A 19,698-nucleotide genomic window follows, 5' to 3' on the forward strand; every position below is an offset into this window, starting at 1 on the left:
GGAGATTGGATAGTTTTTTGAAGTGGAGGGTGGCATGCTGTTCTAATTTGTGGTTGGCCTGTAAGAGGATGCTCTGAACAGCGGGTGTAGATGTGGGAGAGGAAAGATTGAGGACTTTTATTAAGGATAGGAGTTGACAGGTGTGTTCATTGGCAGTGTTGATGTTTAGGTGAAGGATTAGGTGGGTGAGGGCAATGGATTGTTCAGTTTGGAACTGGTATAGGGACTGATGGAAAGAAGGATTGCAGCCAGAGATGGGAACTTTAAGTGTAAGGCCTTTGGTGGTAATGCCAAATGTCAAACAAGCCTGAGAAAATAAAATATGGGAGCGTTATCTGGCTAGGACGAAGGCATGTTTGCGGAGAGAATGTAAATAAAACTTAATGGAGTCGTTGTGGGGGTGTTGTGAGGGTGACATGGTATTCGAAGGTGGAAAGTGTAACATGACGCTGAAATGAAAATGAAAATAAAAAATACATGGGGAGAGATAAAGGTGAACTAGAAAGAAACTGGAGATCTGGTGTGAAAAAAGGCGAAAAAGTGTTGGCTAAAGCTGGGCTATGTTGATCCTGTGGTGAACTTGGGTTGGTAGACAACGATGTGTATAAAGGTTAGGTGGTTGTGTTGCCGCCAAAACACGTTAAAGGGTGGAGAAATTCGGGAAAATTTCGAAAAAACTACGTGTAAATGTATTAAAAGGAGTGGTTTTGTGGTGGCAGGTTATGAAAATGAGGTTAACAATTGTCTGACGAAGAAATAATGACGTTAAAACCTGTGGGAAGCGGCTAAAAATGATCAGTGATGTGGGAAAAACGGAAATGGAAATAAAGCGAAAGTTATTAGAACTAGCCGAAATGGTTGTTTAATAGGTGAAGGGAACTGTTTGTGAACTAAAAACGGTGGATTTTATAGCAGCGGTAGTGTTGAAAGCGGAAAAAAATTTTTGGTTATGGTTTGGAAGTGGGTTACGTATTATTGAGTATATATAGGCGGGATAAAATTGTATAGTAGATTACGGTAAAAAGGAGGTGAATACAAAGTGAAACTACTGGCAAAAACAGAAAGAGAAAATAACACAACAGAAAAGATTTCGAAATGCAACAGTGACAATAACAAACAGAAATGTAGGCTCGGAACATGCACAGTAGTTTATTTTTAAATGTAATGAGTTACGAACTCGGTACCAGTATCTTCAGATATGGGTTTTATGCAGTAACAATCTGTGCCTCTTATTAGTTTTTTCCTATATGTAAACACTTGCAAAAGTGGTGTTTATTGTCATAAGTAGATATTTTAAGAAATGCAGATTGTGAAGCTGCTTGAATTGTACGAGGCGTTAACCAAGCCTAGAAGTATGTTCATATAGAACCATTTACCAAAACTAACATTTTGTTATTTTTGTTCATAAAATTAAATTAGTTATTACCCAGCAGAGAAGTCTGAGTAAACGCTACCCTCTTACCCTTTTCCCTCAAAACACAAACTGCAAAATTTTTGTATCTGGAACTCACACTGTTATTACATGTGTTCAGCATTAACAGAAAAATGAGACACAAAATTTGTTGCTTGTTGAGGTGTGGTCAAAACTGTATTGTTTGGAGGTTATGCTACTTGTGCAAGTTCCCGTGCAGTGACCAATCCAGTATAAAAATATCTTAATTATCACTCACCCTACTATGACTCTATAGGAAATGGTGTTAAGTATTATTCAGTTTGTGTATGTATTTTCATTATAACAACATATAAATACACTTGATCACTTGGAAACCTAAGAAGTGAAAACTATTTCTGCAATTGTCAGTGCAGTTCACAGATGAGCAGCCACCCATATTTGGGTCGAATTCTGTGATATATCTAATTAGAAATCTCCACTCGCATCCTGATTCAGATGTAAACAAGTATGAATATCCTTTACTTTAGGAAAAACATGGCGGACATTTCACCTCAGGTTATAACAATCTTTGGAGGGTGGGAGTTGGAGTGCTCCCTCAGACCCCTCTGAGGCAGCCACCATCAGGGCCGTTAACGCTTTGTGCTGCAACTCTATGAAATCTGACATCCAGGTATTGCATTTCATAGCCAGACCAGTAGACTTGGGAGAAGAAAACAGTACAGATATGTCTGTGGCTTCATCATGAGAAAAATATTTTCATTTCAGAAATGTGAAACATACACTGCCTTCTTAGCTGCTGGTAGCAATGTGTTGTATAATTGTCATAAACTATACAGCTATTTTAGAACAACAAAGACAACAGTACTTTTGGTGATTTAATCATGTGCAATGATGAGTTGTCAAAGTTTTGCTAAAATCTGAAACTGTATTGGCTAGTAACTTCGATAGATATGCTCATGAACATCAGTGTGGATTATGATTGTAAAGATGTTAATGGAATCTGCGGGTTTCCCCCAAGGACTTGACGAGAAAACAAAGTTATTGCTTGTAAAATACTTTGTGAGATTTTTCTGTTTCATTCTCAAAGTCAGTAACGATGAACTTTCACAAAGAATGAGAAAACAAAATACTTAGGCATTTAGGATGTCAACTTTTATCAAACTATTACTTGGAACTATTACTTGGAACACAAATTATACACGTTTGTTCAGTGCAATAGTCGTGTATTTGCACAGACTCCCTTTTCCTGCCTTTTTAAATGTCACTGACTTAAAGTTTTTTCTGTGAAATAAAAGTAATGGAACTGATGTAACTAAGTTTTTGAAACAAAATGTAGGCTTCACTTTCCTTGAGCTGTTCAAATTTTAAATGGTGTATCAGAGAACTTAGGGTCTGTACCTAAATTTTTCTGAAAAACGAAGGTAAAAGACATCAGTTAGGATACATCAATTTTATTAAATGTTCTTTGTTACTGTTTGTAAAACATCTTGAGATGCTGCCCATTTTATTTACAGATCAGATGGATTGTTTGAATTATGCAGTGCAGATTATGGTTGCATATCATCTCTGTTGTTACTTACCTGTATACTATTGCCTATAGGCAAATTCAGCAGGACAGTAGGGCAGGCCGGTTTCTGCATGCAGTAATACCTAAATTAGTAACTCTCACAGCTTGTCGCTTCACAGTTTTTGTAATTTGTTTTTTTACAAATTGTATGTATCTACTACACCTCTGATGTCTATATACAGAGCAACATTCTGAGCTTGTGTTTTGTCTTTAATGACCTCCATATTGACAGGATATTTTGGTGTACACCTGGTTTATTTCTTCGTTGATTGTCCTAGGTGTCAACGTACTGCGTTGCTACACTGGCTGAGAAATGGAGGGGAATTCAAGACTGACTATGTAACATGATGTAGCCAATGGGTGCACATTTTGGTTTCACAGTTCTTTACTTCCACTGTTGTCAACCCACCAGTAATACACAGTTCTATGGCCAGTGCACTATCATTTAACATTCGATAAGTCTAATTAGTAGGTTGCAGGCAAACATCCACATACTGTTACAATAGTTTACTGTTGAACATCTATGAGCAGTAAAAGTCTAACCACAAAGTACTTGTTGCATAATACGGTAATTACTGAACAGACACTGTCATTGTTTTAACAAACGGCCTAATTGTGTAACACTCATTTCACTCATGCATTGTTGTTGATCTAACCAGTATGGGTTTCTCGTCTGAAAATTAGCCATGGACTGACTGTCTTGGGACCATAAATCAGGCCATTGTATATTCTCACAATAACCGTCAATGGAACTACACATTGTTTGATGTTTATTTTACAAAATTATAATTAAAATTTAACTCCTTCAATTAACTGCATCCATCAAAAAGTGGTGTCTTTTTAACAGTTTCTTCTACTACAAGGGTTAAGCCATATTATCTGTTTAGATCATGAAATTAAGAAATATAGTTACAAAAACAATACTTTTGACAAAACTGGAAACTTCTTTGGAATTAATTAAGAGCTGGCTTTGCTAATATGTTTTCAAATAGAGCCAGACAGAGCCTTTAAGAACACTGTTAGTTGTTCCTTCCAATGTTTATAGTTAGTACAGAATTTATATTTGTTTATAAGTCAACAATAGCATTTAAGTTACAATACAAATTCTGACTTCACCCTATAACAAAAGATACTAACTAAGGATAGCCAAATAACTTAGACAATCAATTACATATATAAAACTAAGCACAAAATTAGATCTGGAGTTATATTGTTTAAAAGTGAGGTTCAGCCTTTTTCTTTTACGAAAATGCAGATTATATTCATGTACAGTATGTTAAAGGTAATTAGTGAGAAATGAAAAAAAATTAAGCAGGCAGATGGCAAAACAAGATGGGAAGTAAAAATATCTCATCTTGCTTCGTCACATCACCCCCTCATTGGATTGACCAGATAGATACTGCAAATAGCTAACTGGGCAATTCAATGAGCACAAATGACCCCAGACAGTGGGTTAAAAATCTACACACAAAAGAATACTACATAAGAAATCTTATCAAAACTACAGTACATAGTTTTTTTTTAAAATTCCTACTTATATGACCAGGGCATAGGATAATCCCCATACAAAATATTTACATATAATGTATTGTAGAATGGCACAAAATATCCAGAAGTTATACTTTTAATAAAAATTTAGGCATCTTCATCATAAGTGATGTCCTTTTTGGGTACACAAGATTAAATTCTAAGAAATGTATCACTTTATACAAGTCCTGTCTTACTTAAAAGAGTAAATCCTGATGGGTTGCAAAAAGTTAAATTACAATGCACATTGCAGTTCAGACAGAGAATTTCACCTGCTCAATGTTTAGTATTTTTCACAAGCACTTTCACACTTTTACACATTTTCTCACCAAGTTGCCATGGCAGTTAGTAAGGAAATGCACTGCTATCAGTTCCCTTGGAGGTGGTTCCCCTCCACCATAGTACACAAAAAAATTAGACAAAATACCCTACTTTAGTATACTTACTTTTTCTCCTAACTTAATTAAGTATAAGAAAAAATGTATGACACTAATGTCAAATAATCTTCATTACTTAATAAATAAATACATTACATAATTCTCATAATATTACAATAAATTACAATAATTAGCACTAAAATTGACTATAGTACATAAGGTGGTGATGACAAAATTTTTAAAATAACGTACACATTACATTACAAAACATTACTCTAAGTCATAATTGTCTGAAACTGGTTAAACTTGAAAGACTTTGCGTCTCTTTCCCAGGTGCAAAAATGCAGAAACTCAAGATGTGCAGTAGCATAGATTTACTAATCATTACATCATGAAAAAAGAAAAGTCAGCATCACACAACTTAATTACTACTCAAATCAAAATTTAGGGGATGGAAGTTGTACAAAATCATTGCCCTACATCTCCACTTAACTCTGAGGACTACTCTCATTCAACCTGGAAATTAAATTCTCACAAAATGTTACCAAATAGTTGGCCTGTCAGGATATTCACATCACTCTAGCATCACAGTTATCAGTTACTCAGCAAAATTACTTTCGTTCGTTCCAGTATTACCACTTTAAGCTCATAATTCCTCAGAAAACAAATAGAAGTTTTCAGATAATCCATAGACCCCACAATGCAGCATTATATGACTTCTACCTCACAAAAATTTTGCTCTTTCTGTTAAGCTCTCATTCCCAGCTGTAGTGTCATGAACTGCACTGTATACACCCGATGTTGCCTAGTTCAAAAACTAGATCATCAATACAGTTACACCACATCTGTTTGTATAGACTCATCTTTTTCATTACTGAATCATGTCTGTCAGCTCTATTATTTTCTTACCTTTCTTACCTCGTTAACTAGTGGAGTGCATTCTCAAAAAATATCCCAACAGCAGAGACAGGCTCCCTAACCATTAAGATCCTAACATTATTAATTATTTTATTATTTCATTATTGTTTCATTATCTAATAAATAAACACCCGCTCTGCTTATGTAATGCATAACTGATTCTACAGAAAAACACTCCACAGTAACAGATTCTTAGGCTAAGGCAAACTTAAATCTCGTTACTGATCTGACAAAATTACCACTTAGAAAAACTATTATTTCACTGCATTCCATCAAATTTGGTTAAGATCCTAGCCTGAAGGGTATATACATACAAGTCTTGCTTACTCTTTTCCATGCACATTACTCCAGGCAATTATGTTTAAAGTTGTAATTCCTTAATGTTAGACAAGATTGTACTATGGAACACTGCTATGGGTAGATAGTTATTTCCATACACTGCCAGCTCTGAACACAAAACACTTCTCTTATACCACAATTAATATTAAGATCTAGTATTCATAATGGTTCTTACCACATATTCCCTCTGCTGTTGCACTAAATTATACTAACTTTACACGAACTGATTACTTCAGATGTTAATTATCCCCTACATATTCTGACATCTTTAATTTTATGTTTACCTTACCTCTTTGACAGAAATTCTGTAGCCATGGTACCAATTTACTTTCTTCCATACTTATCAAATAGATCTCAAACTGTTTACTTCAATAACCAATATCCTTGTTTCTTACCCATTAACCATGGTGTTCCTTAAGGGTCAATCTTGGGTCCTCTCTTGTTCATATTATATATGAATGACCCACCTAGCATGTAATAAATGATACTGCAAAGAGTTACTTGTATGCAGATGACATCAGTTTAATTGTTACAGTGCCTATGAACAATAACATAAGTAACTCTACCTCACTCAAGGTAGATATACTTTCTGATTGGTGCAATGCCAATAGCCTGTCTATGAACATAAATAAAACACAGGAATTAAACATTTCTTATAACAATAGGATCACCTTAGAGACAGTTCCTGTAAAGTTTCTTGGCACTGTTTTGCAAAATAATTTAGGCTGGCAGGCACATGTGAATTATTTAAAACCAAAAATTTCTAAAGGAATATTTATGCTCAGAAAATTACAAGCAATAGTAGATGAGAAAATTTTGCTTTCTGTCTGTTATAGTCATATTCACTCTCATTTCGCATATGGGACAATCTTGTGGGGAAATAATTGCTACTCAAAATGCTTATTTACAGCCCAGGAAAAAGCTGTTAGACTGATATGTAAAGTACCACCTAGAACTCACTGAAGAGAATTATTTATTAATCTTAGTATTATGACCTTGCCATGTATATAAATATTTCAATGTGTCTTGTACATTAAAAAGAACTTGTCTAGTTTTGATCTGAATTCTGATGTACATAGTTATAACGCACAACACTATAAGGGTGTAAGAAAAGACTACTGCTCATATACCAAAATTCCTAAACAGCTTCAAACACACATCTGTAAAGCTATTTAATAAACTACCAGAGTCAGTTAAGTGTCTGGAGCTGAAAAAATTTACAATATTTGTAAGATCTTTATTAATTCAAAATTGTTTTTATACAACGAAAGATTTCTGTGAGCATAATTTCTAACATAGATTAATTATTTGTGTATTTATTGTCATTGTTGTTTGTATATTTATTGACATTGCTTATACAAGCTTTACATCCCTGTAAATGTTTTGTTTTTGGGCAATAAAAATCAATCAATCAATCATACTCTTATGATTCCATCACTTATAACTAACAGAACATAATATAAATAGATATCACTGGAGGAACCTTTTCTAAAATACTCCTATACTAAAGTATCTTACTGTTCAAAATTACATGAAAGTTGAAGATTGAATGTTTCTGATTTCACTTATAAACTACAGATAGGATGGGAGAAGAGTTTGACTGCCTCAGGAAACATGTAAAATTAGACAGATAGCTGGGGTAAGCATTATCACCACATAATGAATCCAACACAGAATGTTGAACCCCCATACTTGCTATTTGCACAATATTACATCAATGCTGAGCTTTTTAATTATCAAGAAATTGCACTCCAACAACTGTCCTGCCAATTCCACCATTAATGGTACCTCTTGTTTCACACTCTTTGATGGCTTACCAGTGGCACCAATAATGTTTGTTCCAGAGACACACATTTCTATACCCTCTGTGTTCTTAATAGATTCAAAAAATGCCTGTGAAATACCATCCAAATCAGTACCACTGCCCAGTAAACTCTTAACATGTATACCTTGTACCCTTGTTGTTATTACAGTGTGCCACACTTCCTTTTTACTTATCAGGCAATCTTCTTCATACAACAAATCCTCGTAAATCCTTTCACTGGAAAAACTAGCATCCTGCTTACCAAAATGATTATCAGACCCACTGTCACTTTCTCTACACTTTTGATTTTGTACTTCTTCCACCTTTTTCTCTATTTTAGCCAATTTTAATCTACATTTTCATTTACTTTTTCCAGTGTTTCCTCTACCACTATGGCACACTTGGTTTCTACCTCTGTTTCTAAATCATTTTTAATCTGATCGATTTGGTTCTCAAGTTTAGCTCTATTTTCAGCACATTGTTTCTCAGAAACCTCCACCTTCCTACTGTTGTCATGACAAAGCTTCTTTCTCTCTTCCACACATTTACTACTTGTTTATGTTAATTTCTCATTCATATTCTGCTCTACTTTCTTTAGTATTTCATCATAATCTTTAACTACTGCCTTAGTCTTGTTATTTAATTTTGAAAGATTAGAGCTGACTACCTTAATCTCTTTTTTAATTTCTTTCTTCAGTTCAACCTTTAAGCTAACCATGTCAGTTCTAAAGCTATCAGTTTTCTTTTCCACCCTACTAATGTCTTTTATCGTACACATACTACTCACAATTTGTCTTAACATTGCTTCCAATTTTCCATCTGCCATAACCTGTTGCCCTTGCTGACTTTTGTTACTAGATTCCTCCCCCTTAACCTTGACGATCTCATCCACTTCAGTACTGTTTCTGTCCATTACGCTCTTTACAATAGGGCTTTCATTTCCATCATTCAAAGTTACATTCATGTCTGATTTATAACTGCTATCGTCTGCAGAACCAGTCCCCATTAAGTATGTCTGTTCATTTAAAAACTTAACTTCTACAGCTTTGTTTTCAAGCATATCACTCCCTTGTTGTCCATTGTTCTCCATCACTCTGTCTTGTTCTTTAAGGCCATTCATTATGTATCACTTAATACAAACCAGCTTTTGCAATTAAATTACATTATTTTTATTCACTTGTCTCCTGTTGCTCTACTGCTGCTGCCGTAGTTGTCATCTCGGTTTGTTGTCTGCATGGCTGCTGCAAGTTGTAGTTCCTGTATTTGTTAGATCAACAACAATGCATCCATTAAATAAGTGTAACACAATTAGGCCGTGTGTTAAAACAATGACAGCGTCTGTTCAATACTCACCGTATTATGTGGCAAGAACGGTGTGGTTAGACTTTTATTGATCATAGGTGTTCAACAATAACCTATTGTAGAAGTATGTGGATGTTTGCCTGCAACATATTAATTAGACTTATCGAAAGTTAAACAATAGTGCACTGGCCATATAACTGTGTATTACTGGGGGGAGGGGGGGGGGGGACAGGTTGTGAACAATGAAAGTAAAGAACTGTGAAACACAAATGTGCACCTGTTGGCTACATCATTTAAAGTAGTCAGTGTTAAATTCCCCTCCATTTCTCAGCCAGTGTAGCAATGCAGTAGAATCAACAGAGAAATAAAGCAGGTGAACGTCACATATGGTGCCCTTGCTGGTGAGAAATATTGTAATTGGGTGCAATGAACTAGGACTCATGAACTTTGAACAGTGAACTCAAGAGCAGTTTACAGTAAAGTTTTAATGAAGGGGGTTCAACAGCCAATCAGCGCATAGGCTTCATGGCCACAGTATGTATGACAGCAGCCAATCAGCGAGCAGGTTCTATGGAAGCAGCCATTGAGTACAGGAGCAGCCAATCAGCATACAGGTGGACACAGCTGACGGGGATAAACAAGACGCTGCAAACTACCGCGAGCCATGGAAGAGCCTGGGCCGTGAGGATGTCGAGCTTCCTATGTCATTGTTGGACAACGTCAAAGGAAGAGATATTCTACTTTCTCTTTGTAAGCAGATCGATCGAGTCTTGAAAGGTTCATTTAAAACGTATAGGTGGGTGACACATTAGGTGGGACCTGATACCTGTAATACATCCACAGTTATTAAAAAGTTGTTCAACTGCAAAACCAATAGTTCATCATTTGTATAGATAAAAAGTAATAAAGATATAGGAAAGGCAGAGTTGCGGTGTCAGAATGAAAAGTGATACATTGCTCAGCAACGAAGAAGGACGTAAACATCGGGCGTTACGTGGTGAAAACAAATCAACTCATAAAACAGTAAGTCTGTAATTAAGTATAAAGCCATGTAACACTGTAACAGATTCTCCTATGAGAGTTACAGCAACTACTAGCTCAACAATTGATCAGATATAAATAAACACAAATGTAAATCACAGTTTCTGTGCCAGAAATCTTAATACTTGCTTCAGTGATCACTATGCCCAAGTGAAACAAATGAGAAAGAGGAACTTGTGAAAGAAACAAGAAAATTCACTAACAAACATACAGAGACTAAGTGAAGAAACCTGGTATGAAGTGTATGCTTGTGAAAATAACAACAAAAAGTTTGAAAAATTCATGGAAATCTTCATGTCATACTTTGAAGCTGCATTTCCATTAAAAAACAAAAATGTCAACTTAACTTCAAGAAGAACAAATGGATTACAACAGGTGTTAGAATCTGTTATGCAGAGAAAAGAAGATTACATGATATGGCAAAGACACAGAACGTGTCTCATGAATCCCATTTGTACCTGAAGAATTACAAGACGATCCTCAAAAATATTGTAAGGAAATCTAAAACAATGGCAAATGACAAATACATTGAAAATTCAAAAAACAAATGTAAAGCTATATGGGAAGTTATAAAAATCAAAGAACAAAGGAAACCAAACAACATAAAAATACAAACTTATGTTATGAAGGACAAATGATTTCTTGCCCAACAAAAATTGCAGGGACCTTCAACAAATATTTTGCAAGCCTAAGTGAACAGTTGGTGAGTGGACTGGATGAATACAACAAAATATCACCTCTATCAACCAAATGCATGAGACATGTGTGTACGTCATTGTTCCTTTCACCCACAAATACTGAAGAAATTTTATCATTTATAAAAACCTTGAAAACAGGGTACTCATGTGGAATTGATGGAATACCAGATGCAAGTATTAAAAAATGCTGTCTTGCCTTAGCTGAACCCTTGACATACTTGTGCAACAATTCACTGGCATCATTTTTTTTATAAGAGATTGTCTGAGTTCCTAAATAAAAATAAAATTCTATCTCTCTCGCAACATGGTTTCAGGAAAGGCTATTCAACTGAAATTTGAATTTCTTAATGAAATCTATACTAAAATGGATGCAAGTGACTTTGTGACAGGCATATGTCTTGATTTATCCAAAGCTTTTGATGTCATTGACCATAATGCCCTACTGTAGAAGCTTGACCAATTAGGAATTAGAGGCATATCCAATGAGTGGCTCAGGACATACCTATTTGGTCGCAGAACAAGTGGTTGAAGTGCAATATACTGACCATATCAAAATCAGCTACTACTATTCAGGATGTGAAAATGTGAAGTATGGCATCCCTCAAGGATCAGTATTAGGACCCAATCTGTCTCTCCTCGATGTCATTGATCTTATGTACAACAAGTATTGCCAAACTACCCTCCAATTTCCAAATGATACAAGCGTCCTTACTAGTGGTAAAACAGAAGAAAAACTAAAAGACTCTGCTATCCAAACAATAACAGTGTAGAACAGTGGTTCAGCTATAACAAGCTAATTATAAACAAAGAAAAGACAGTAGCACTGAGCTTCTGTAATCTAAAAGGAAGAGACCACCCAAATATACAAATAGAACTAAGGGACAGAGTACTTGAAACTGTTGACAGCACAAATTTTCTGGGACTCTGGCTCAAGAACAACACAAAATGGGAGGTACACATTGAATATTTGCAATGAAAAGTAAGCAAATGGTGCTACATGATAAGGATCTTAAAAACTTGTTGCAGCAAAGCCATCCTGTTAAATGTATACTGCTCCTATGTGCATTCTGTAATTAAATATGGCATGATCTTCTGAAGCAATGCAACAACAAATATTAAACTTTTCAGGATGCAAAATAGAATATTAAGAATTATTGAAGGGGTAAACAATACGAAATCATACAGGCCCATATTCAAAAAACTGTCAGTTCTTTCTGCTCCTTGAATTTTTATCTACGAAACATCAGTTTTCATCAAACAATATATTAATAGACACCCAGATTTAAAAAATGAAGATATACATGCGTACAATACAAGGCAAAAATCTTACCTTCATATGAAACATGTGAAAACATCATTGTGCCAAAAATGCAGTCTACATACTGGGATGAAAATTTACAATAATCTGCCTAACTATATTAAATCAGTAACGAAACAAAGTAATTTAAGGCTGAACTAAAGGCATATTTAATTGATCATTGCTTTTACAGTCTGACAGAGTACTAGAAACCAAACAACAAAAATAAAGATGCATTATGAATATTCTGCTTTGTATGTTGCCTCTAATATTTGTAGTGTATATGATTCTTTGCTTAATTACTTCAATATATATTCCTTAGGATTACAATGCAAACTGTATTTTACTTTGTAAAGACCTAATCATGTCCAATATCCTTGTAAATATTCTATACAAGTAGGATTTGAAGGACTAAATAAATAAAATACGTCAACAATAAACCCAACATTTGAAATAAACAATGTTGTGTTGGTAAAAGAAGTATATCATGATTCTGATTTAAAAAGGAAACACATAAATTTTTTCCAAAATATGCAGGACTATTTAAGATCATGGGTAGTCTACATCCGAAAACATACAATTTAATTGACCCACACACTGGTCAGAAGAAAGGTTTATATAATGCTGACAAACTAAAGAAATATAATCAAACTGTGCAATAAATAAACTTAAAATAGTCACATCATAGATTAGGAGGGGAGAGAGGACAAGCAACCAAGTACTAAATTGTATTTGATGTGACTATAATAATAAAATGACAAATCGAAAGATAAGGTACAGGTACAGGAAATGGATTAATAGAAGAGGATAGCAGAAATAGTAATGTTTTGAATCGGTAATCTAGCTGGAGCTTGTATTTTAAGAAAAGAGAGAACAAAAGAAAGATCAGAGTGCAATTAAGAATACTTAGACATGTAGTGTTGTCAATAGATGAGTTGAAATATGAAGGAGGTAGTAAGCAAAAGACTTAACACCTGAAATAGAGTACAGACATGGAAGTCAAAAAGGAACATCAAAGTAATATGGGAGAAAGTGGAACGAAAAGTAATGGAAAATGTAAATATATCCGAAATGTGGAGTGTACTCTCTAATTAAGAAAGATAAATAAAAGGCAGATAGGTGGACCTAAGAAAGGCTGACCTATTTTATTTATTTATTTATTTATCTCTTGTTCCAGTGATCCATATTGTGACACTATCTCAGGATATGGAACGTGTCAATTTGACAAGCTTTTGGCCAGAATTTATGGTAATACATAAAACAAAACAAAAGCAGTAAACAGTAACTTAGGTCCCACTACAAAAAATACATTTTAGATATAGATAGAGATTATATAACAAAAAACAGTAAACAGTTCCTTAGGTCCCACTACAAAAATACATTTTAGAGAGAGATAAAGATTACAAAATAATAAGTGTTACAGAGAAATAAATATTGCAAAATATATGTTTACAATCAAAATATTCGGTATTACAAAAACAAATTTGGGCATACATTTGCAATTTACAATACAAGAGATGTTAAACACTGTAGTTCAGGAACTCTTCTAATGTATAAAATGATCCTTGCAATAGGAACTGCCTTAAGGTTTTTTTAAACAAGAGATCATCATTTACTAAACACTTAATTCTTGAAGGGAGGGCATTAAAAATCTTACAGCCACTGAAATGGACTCCTTTCTACACCATACTTAGATTTGGCATTTCATAGTGGATATCATGTTTCCTTCTAGTATTGTGACTGTGATATGCACTACTCAGCTTAAAGATGGATTATTCTTTTCTTATGAAGCACATCAACGAGAATATATATTGCGCAGTGGATGTAAGTATTTCAAGCTTTTTAAAAAGATTCCTGCATGTGGCTCTAGGATGGACTCCACACACGATCATTATGACTCTTTTTTGTACACACAGTACTTTTTTAGCCAGTGGCTGATTTCCCCAAAATATAATTCCAAATGCCATAGTTGCATGAAAGTAACCATAATATGCTGACTTCGTGTTTTTCATATTTCTATAAGAAGAAACAATGTGCAATGCGTATGTTGCTGAACTTAGTCTTTTGCACAGATCCACGATGTGGTTTGACCAATTCAGTTTGCTATCAATATGCAAGCCTAGGTATTTTGAGGAATCTACCCTGGTTATTGTCTGCTCACCTACCTTTACAAATATTTCCTCATCTTTGTATGTTTCGTGGAACTGAATGTAGTTTGTTTTACAGTAATTTAAAATAAGACCATTAATGTTGAACCAGTTCACCGTTTCATTTAAAACCTTATTTGCTGTTACCTCAAGCTTATCTACTGAATTATCAATAAGTAGTGAAGTGTCATCCGCGAAAATGGTGAATCTACAATGTTCCGTAGAGAGAGGAAGATCATTTATAAATATAATAAAAAGAAGGGGGCCCAGAACTGAGCCCTGCGGCACTCCACATGTGATGGTACCCCATTCTGAAGATAATGGATTATATGGGACACCATCTTGACTATCTACTTCAACTTTTTGTTTCCTGTTTGACAGATATGAGTCGAGCCATTTCCCTGCTGCACCACTTATACCGAGATGTGCAGCTTTTTGTAAAAGAATTTGGTGATTTATACAGTCAAATGCTTTTGTTAGGTCACAAAATATGCCAATCACTTTCAGTTTTTTGTTGATAGATTCCAAGAGTTTGCCAGTAAATGCAAATATTGCATCTTCTGTTGACAAACCGTTCTGAAATCCAAACTGAATTTTGCTGAAACTATTGTGTTCACTGAGATGCTTAACTATTCTAGCATGCATTAGTTTCTCTAAAACCTTTGAAAAGCTTGTCAGTAGTGATATCGACCTATAGTTAGCAGTATCCGTCTTATCCCCTTTCTTATACAGCAGTTTTACAACTGCATACTTGAGCCTCTCAGGAACTATTCCTTGCTTAAATGACGCATCAAAAATTTGGCAAAGGACTTTACTTACATGGCTGGAGCAGTATTTTAATAATTTGTTAGAAATGTTGTCAATTCCAGCAGAGTTTTTGCTTTTCGGGGATTTAATAACTCTTTCAATTTCTTGAACAGTGACTGTTTTTACCTTCATGTGTTGTACTGAACCAGGTACTCTAGCTTTCAAAAGATTGATGGCTTGCTTCATCGACCCTTGTAAACCTATTTTTTCTGTTACTGTCAAAAAATTGTTGTTGAATGTGTCTGCAACTGTTTATGGATCGCTAACAAGATAACCCTCACTTTTGATTTGGATATTTTCACTACAAACTGCATTTTTCCCCGTTTCCTTCTTTACAAATTTCCAGATAGTTTTTACTTTATTGCTCGAGTTGTCAATTTCTGCCTTCAAGCACATGTTCTTTGCTGCCTGAATTGTCTTATTCAGAACTTTATTGTAGATTTTATAGTGTGTAATCCTACTGTTATCATATGAACTCTGCAGCATATAGTTCTCTTCTTGTTTTACAGGAGATTTTGATCCCTTTAGTAATCCAATGCTTGTTTCCAGATTTTTTAGGAAACGATTCTTCAAAAAGGCTTGTAACTTCATTGATAAATATATTAAATTTTGAATTAACATCAACTGTAGCATATACAGGAGACCAGTCCATAAGCTGTAATTGCTCATTAAAGGTTTCAGTGGTGTGTTTGTTTATAATCCTAAATGTTTTCCAAATGAAATTTTCTTTTCTTTCTACATTCATTTGGTTTAGAGTGAGGAATTGCCCTTCATGATCAGAGAGCCCATTTATAATATTTTTCATGGTTAAATTATTGCAAATATCTTTATCTACAAATACATTATCTATTAATGTGCTAGAGCTGGCAGTTACTCTAGTTGTAGTGTCCACCAATGGTACCAAATTGTAGCAGTACATTAAATGTTCAAAATCTGTCTTGTTTCTATTTTCTGTTAAAAGGTCCACATTGAAGTCACCCATAACAATGATAGATTTAGTTTTCCTACTTAGGTGGGCCAGAAGTGATTCAGTTTGTCTTAGAAATACATTTAGATTTCCAGCAGGTACCCTGTAAACAGCCAGAACAATAACAGTTGCGCGTCTGCTGTTAACTCAATGCCACACACCTCAAAATGTTGTGCATCACAGTATTTGCTTAAATCTAGGGGTTTATACACTATATTATTTTTTATAAATATTGCAACACCACCTTTTTCCATAACAGATCTACAGTAATGAGTAGCTAAACTAAAGTTCTCAATCTGTATCATGTGGATCCCACTCATAATGTGATGTTCTGAGAAACACAGCATATCAGGTTCACTTTCACACTCCTCTTTTAAATTTATTAACAACTGGTCTATTTTATTCTTGAGGCTACATATATTTTGGTGGAATAAAGACAAAGTTTGATTTTTTCTCACCTCTGCATTTGCGTGATGTTTGCTAGGAGTGGCTTTTTTCAGTACATTAGTTGATAGTATTGCTTGGGGCGTGGAAAACTCATATTGAAAACACGAGAGAGATACTTGAAGCAACTTTGAATCCTCATCTCTCGTGTTACTCACGTAGAGTTTGTTTTCTGTTGCGTGTAGGACGGGCAATAGTTACCGCTGAATATGTTGTTTTAGCAATTGGTTCCGCCACTGACGATTCTGCTGCTTTTGAGGATGCTTCTTTTTCTTTTGCTGAGACTGGTCCCATACTGGCACATGGAATTTTTCTGTTCGCTCTCACTCTGTTCGCAATGATTTCATTTATCATTTTACATACAAAGTTTTTTCCTTCATACTTTACATGCATTCTGTGTTTGGTATGCTGGCATCTGTCCAATTTGCCTATATCAAGGACGCTACATTTTCCAAAGAACACATCTGCTTTATTTTAATGTTAGTTTTACGAATTTCTTTATTTACATACGAGTGATAAATTAGATCATATCTGTGTGGTAATGTTGCAACTATCGTATTTTTTGTTTACTCCGTTCCAGGAATTTCTTTACTTCAGTGAGACAGTTATTTGCTTCGTTTTTCGCAACATCATTTGCACCCGCTATACACACGACATAGTCATTTTTTCCCGACATTTTGTCTTGTAAATCAATACCAATAATGTTTTTTTGCTGTTGCTCCTGGCTTCACAAAACCTGTTGCGTCGTATTTCGTGTTTTCTTTGAATAGTCTCGTCATTTTTCTGCCGTAACTGTCCGTTAAAAATAATACATTACTTTCGTCTGTTGTACGTTTTGATTAATAGTGTCTTTCTCATTACTACGTGCAATAGATGTCCCATTATTATGTACAATAGATGGCATGCTCAATTTCGCACCTTCATTGTTTGCGTTAATGCTGAACTCAGAGCCTGTATCACCATTTTGATTACGAAGTTTGTTCAAAAGTTCATGTTCCCTTACCGATGTTAGGCCTAAATCCGCCTCTTCACTCACGGAAAGAACTTGAAATTTGTTTTTAACCACCAACTGTTTGGTTTTTTTACTCGCTGGTGATGCTTTCGTATTCACACCTCTGTTTTTATATGGTATATTTGTCAACTCGTTAGATATTTTTTTTTGCGGAAGAGAACTGGCCTTTTGTTTGACTAATGACTCACTTATTTCTTTTCGAAGTTCTGACATCTCCACTACCCAATACACTGACGATTTGCTGAAGGCTAGAAATACACTCATTTAACTTAATAATTTCGTCCTTACAATTCACACACACTGTACTTTTACCGATATTATTTTCGTTTTTCACAGGAACACTACTCACTTGTACACACATCTCCGCCATCTTACAGTGAACAGGGGCACCAAGAAAGGGATTGGTCTGTACCATAGTAGTATGGGGCACTACTACACTGAATGAAATAGAAATATTTTACTGTACTGAGACACAGACGTGGTCTTTGGTGGAAGTGAGGATAAGTTTTGTTAAAAGGATAATCAATAGATTATTCTTAAAATTGGTTGTAAATAATAATAAGTTTTTCCCAATGGTTTACAGTAAAGATGTGAAAGGATTTGAGTGCAGTGGTGGAGACAATTTACACCACAACATAACTGCACGCAAAAGCTTTGGAATACAAGCCCATACTCTTGGAAGGTGAGATATTAAGGAAATTAAGTTCTCTAAAAAGAGAAGAACTAGATGTCTATATAATGGAAACTTATAATCAGTATAATAATTAAAGATGAGCTACCTATGTATAGAAGGTTAACATTGCTTACATATTAAAAGAGGAATAATATTATGGTGTCTGTGTGTATCAGAATAAATGTCTCACAAGTATCCAGTAGATAGACAGTAAAATTGTCTTAAATTGAAAACAAAAATGCTTAATTGGTTATGAAGCCAAGAGGATCATAAATAAAAGGAAGTTAAGAATAACATTAATGACAAATAATGTGTTTGTAATATTATGCATGTTCCTCAGATACTCAGGCTGATCTTGAAAAGATTGCCCTACTATTAAAGAAAGGAACAAGATACGAGAAATAATACTATAAGTATGAAGAAAATGAATGAATCCTGCCAAACAGTAACAAAGTAGTAATTAAGTGAACATAGTCACATGTGATCATTAACAATTATAAAAAGTTATGTTGGAGAGATTATGTAAAGGCAGCTTAAAAATGTAAGAGTAGAATAATAATAATAGAATTGTTAATAAAAATGTGTATGTAACTAGAGGCTTAAGCACAAGATCTCTTGTCTGAATGGTGGGGTATGTAGTGTTTTGGGATATTTGTAAACATCCCAACACACCATTGGTAAGCCGATGACACAAGATGCTCGTGAGTAAATTGAATAAGGATAAATGTAGTGGGGAAAGGGAAACTGTGTGTTTTCCTTTCTCGTATGCAGTGAATGTGGAGCACTTGTGCAGCCGGTAAGAAGGGGACCAGTAGAAATGGTATTACAACCACTTATCATCTGGGAGTCACTTGTACCATGGTGCAGCAAGTGCCTGAATCCAAGAGCCATGGAGTAAAAATGCGCCAACAAGGGCATAATGAGCAATTGATGAGTGGTAATTGATTTCCTGCGTTTTCATTCCAGCAACTGACAGAGAAGATGGAGAAGGCCAGCCTTGCTCACGGAGTTTCAACGAAGCTCACAATTTGCAGCATTGATCCCATAACTGATTGTGGCCCTTTGGCTTTGTCTTTGTAATAAGCTAGACTGCAACTTCCTGGACTCACGCTATAAGGTTGAGAACTATAGGGTCCCCTTAAATAGATCAGTTGTGCACTACACATCAGAGGCTGCTAATCAGATAGCTGACTGTGTGTGGGGTGCACACAAGGTTTTTTTTAGATTAGGCAGCTCTCCATCCAATTCAGATAACAACAGCTGTAGGAAACCTAGAAGTATCAGTGTAATATCAAAAGAAATGCTCCCTCAGGTGAGAGTATTAACAAATCCTAATGGTAAACTGCCAAAGCAATTGCAACCAAGTATCAGAGTTAGAAAGGACT

The 19,698-nt window shown here is 35.0% G+C and overlaps 1 long non-coding RNA gene across 1 annotated transcript; it reads right to left on the reverse strand.

The window, feature by feature from the left end:
• Window positions 1-7,343: 7,343 nt before the first annotated feature.
• Window positions 7,344-18,025, reverse strand: LOC126267541 (uncharacterized). Its single transcript, XR_007549017.1, has 3 exons — window positions 16,643-18,025; window positions 9,279-9,367; window positions 7,344-9,182 (listed from the first exon to the last, which is right to left on the reverse strand). It is a non-coding gene; the product is annotated as an uncharacterized LOC126267541 (long non-coding RNA).
• Between the last annotated feature and the right edge of the window lie 1,673 nt (window positions 18,026-19,698).

The sequence above is a fragment of the Schistocerca gregaria genome, chromosome 4 (genome assembly GCF_023897955.1).
Source record: "Schistocerca gregaria isolate iqSchGreg1 chromosome 4, iqSchGreg1.2, whole genome shotgun sequence".
Lineage (NCBI taxonomy): Eukaryota > Metazoa > Arthropoda > Insecta > Orthoptera > Acrididae > Schistocerca > Schistocerca gregaria.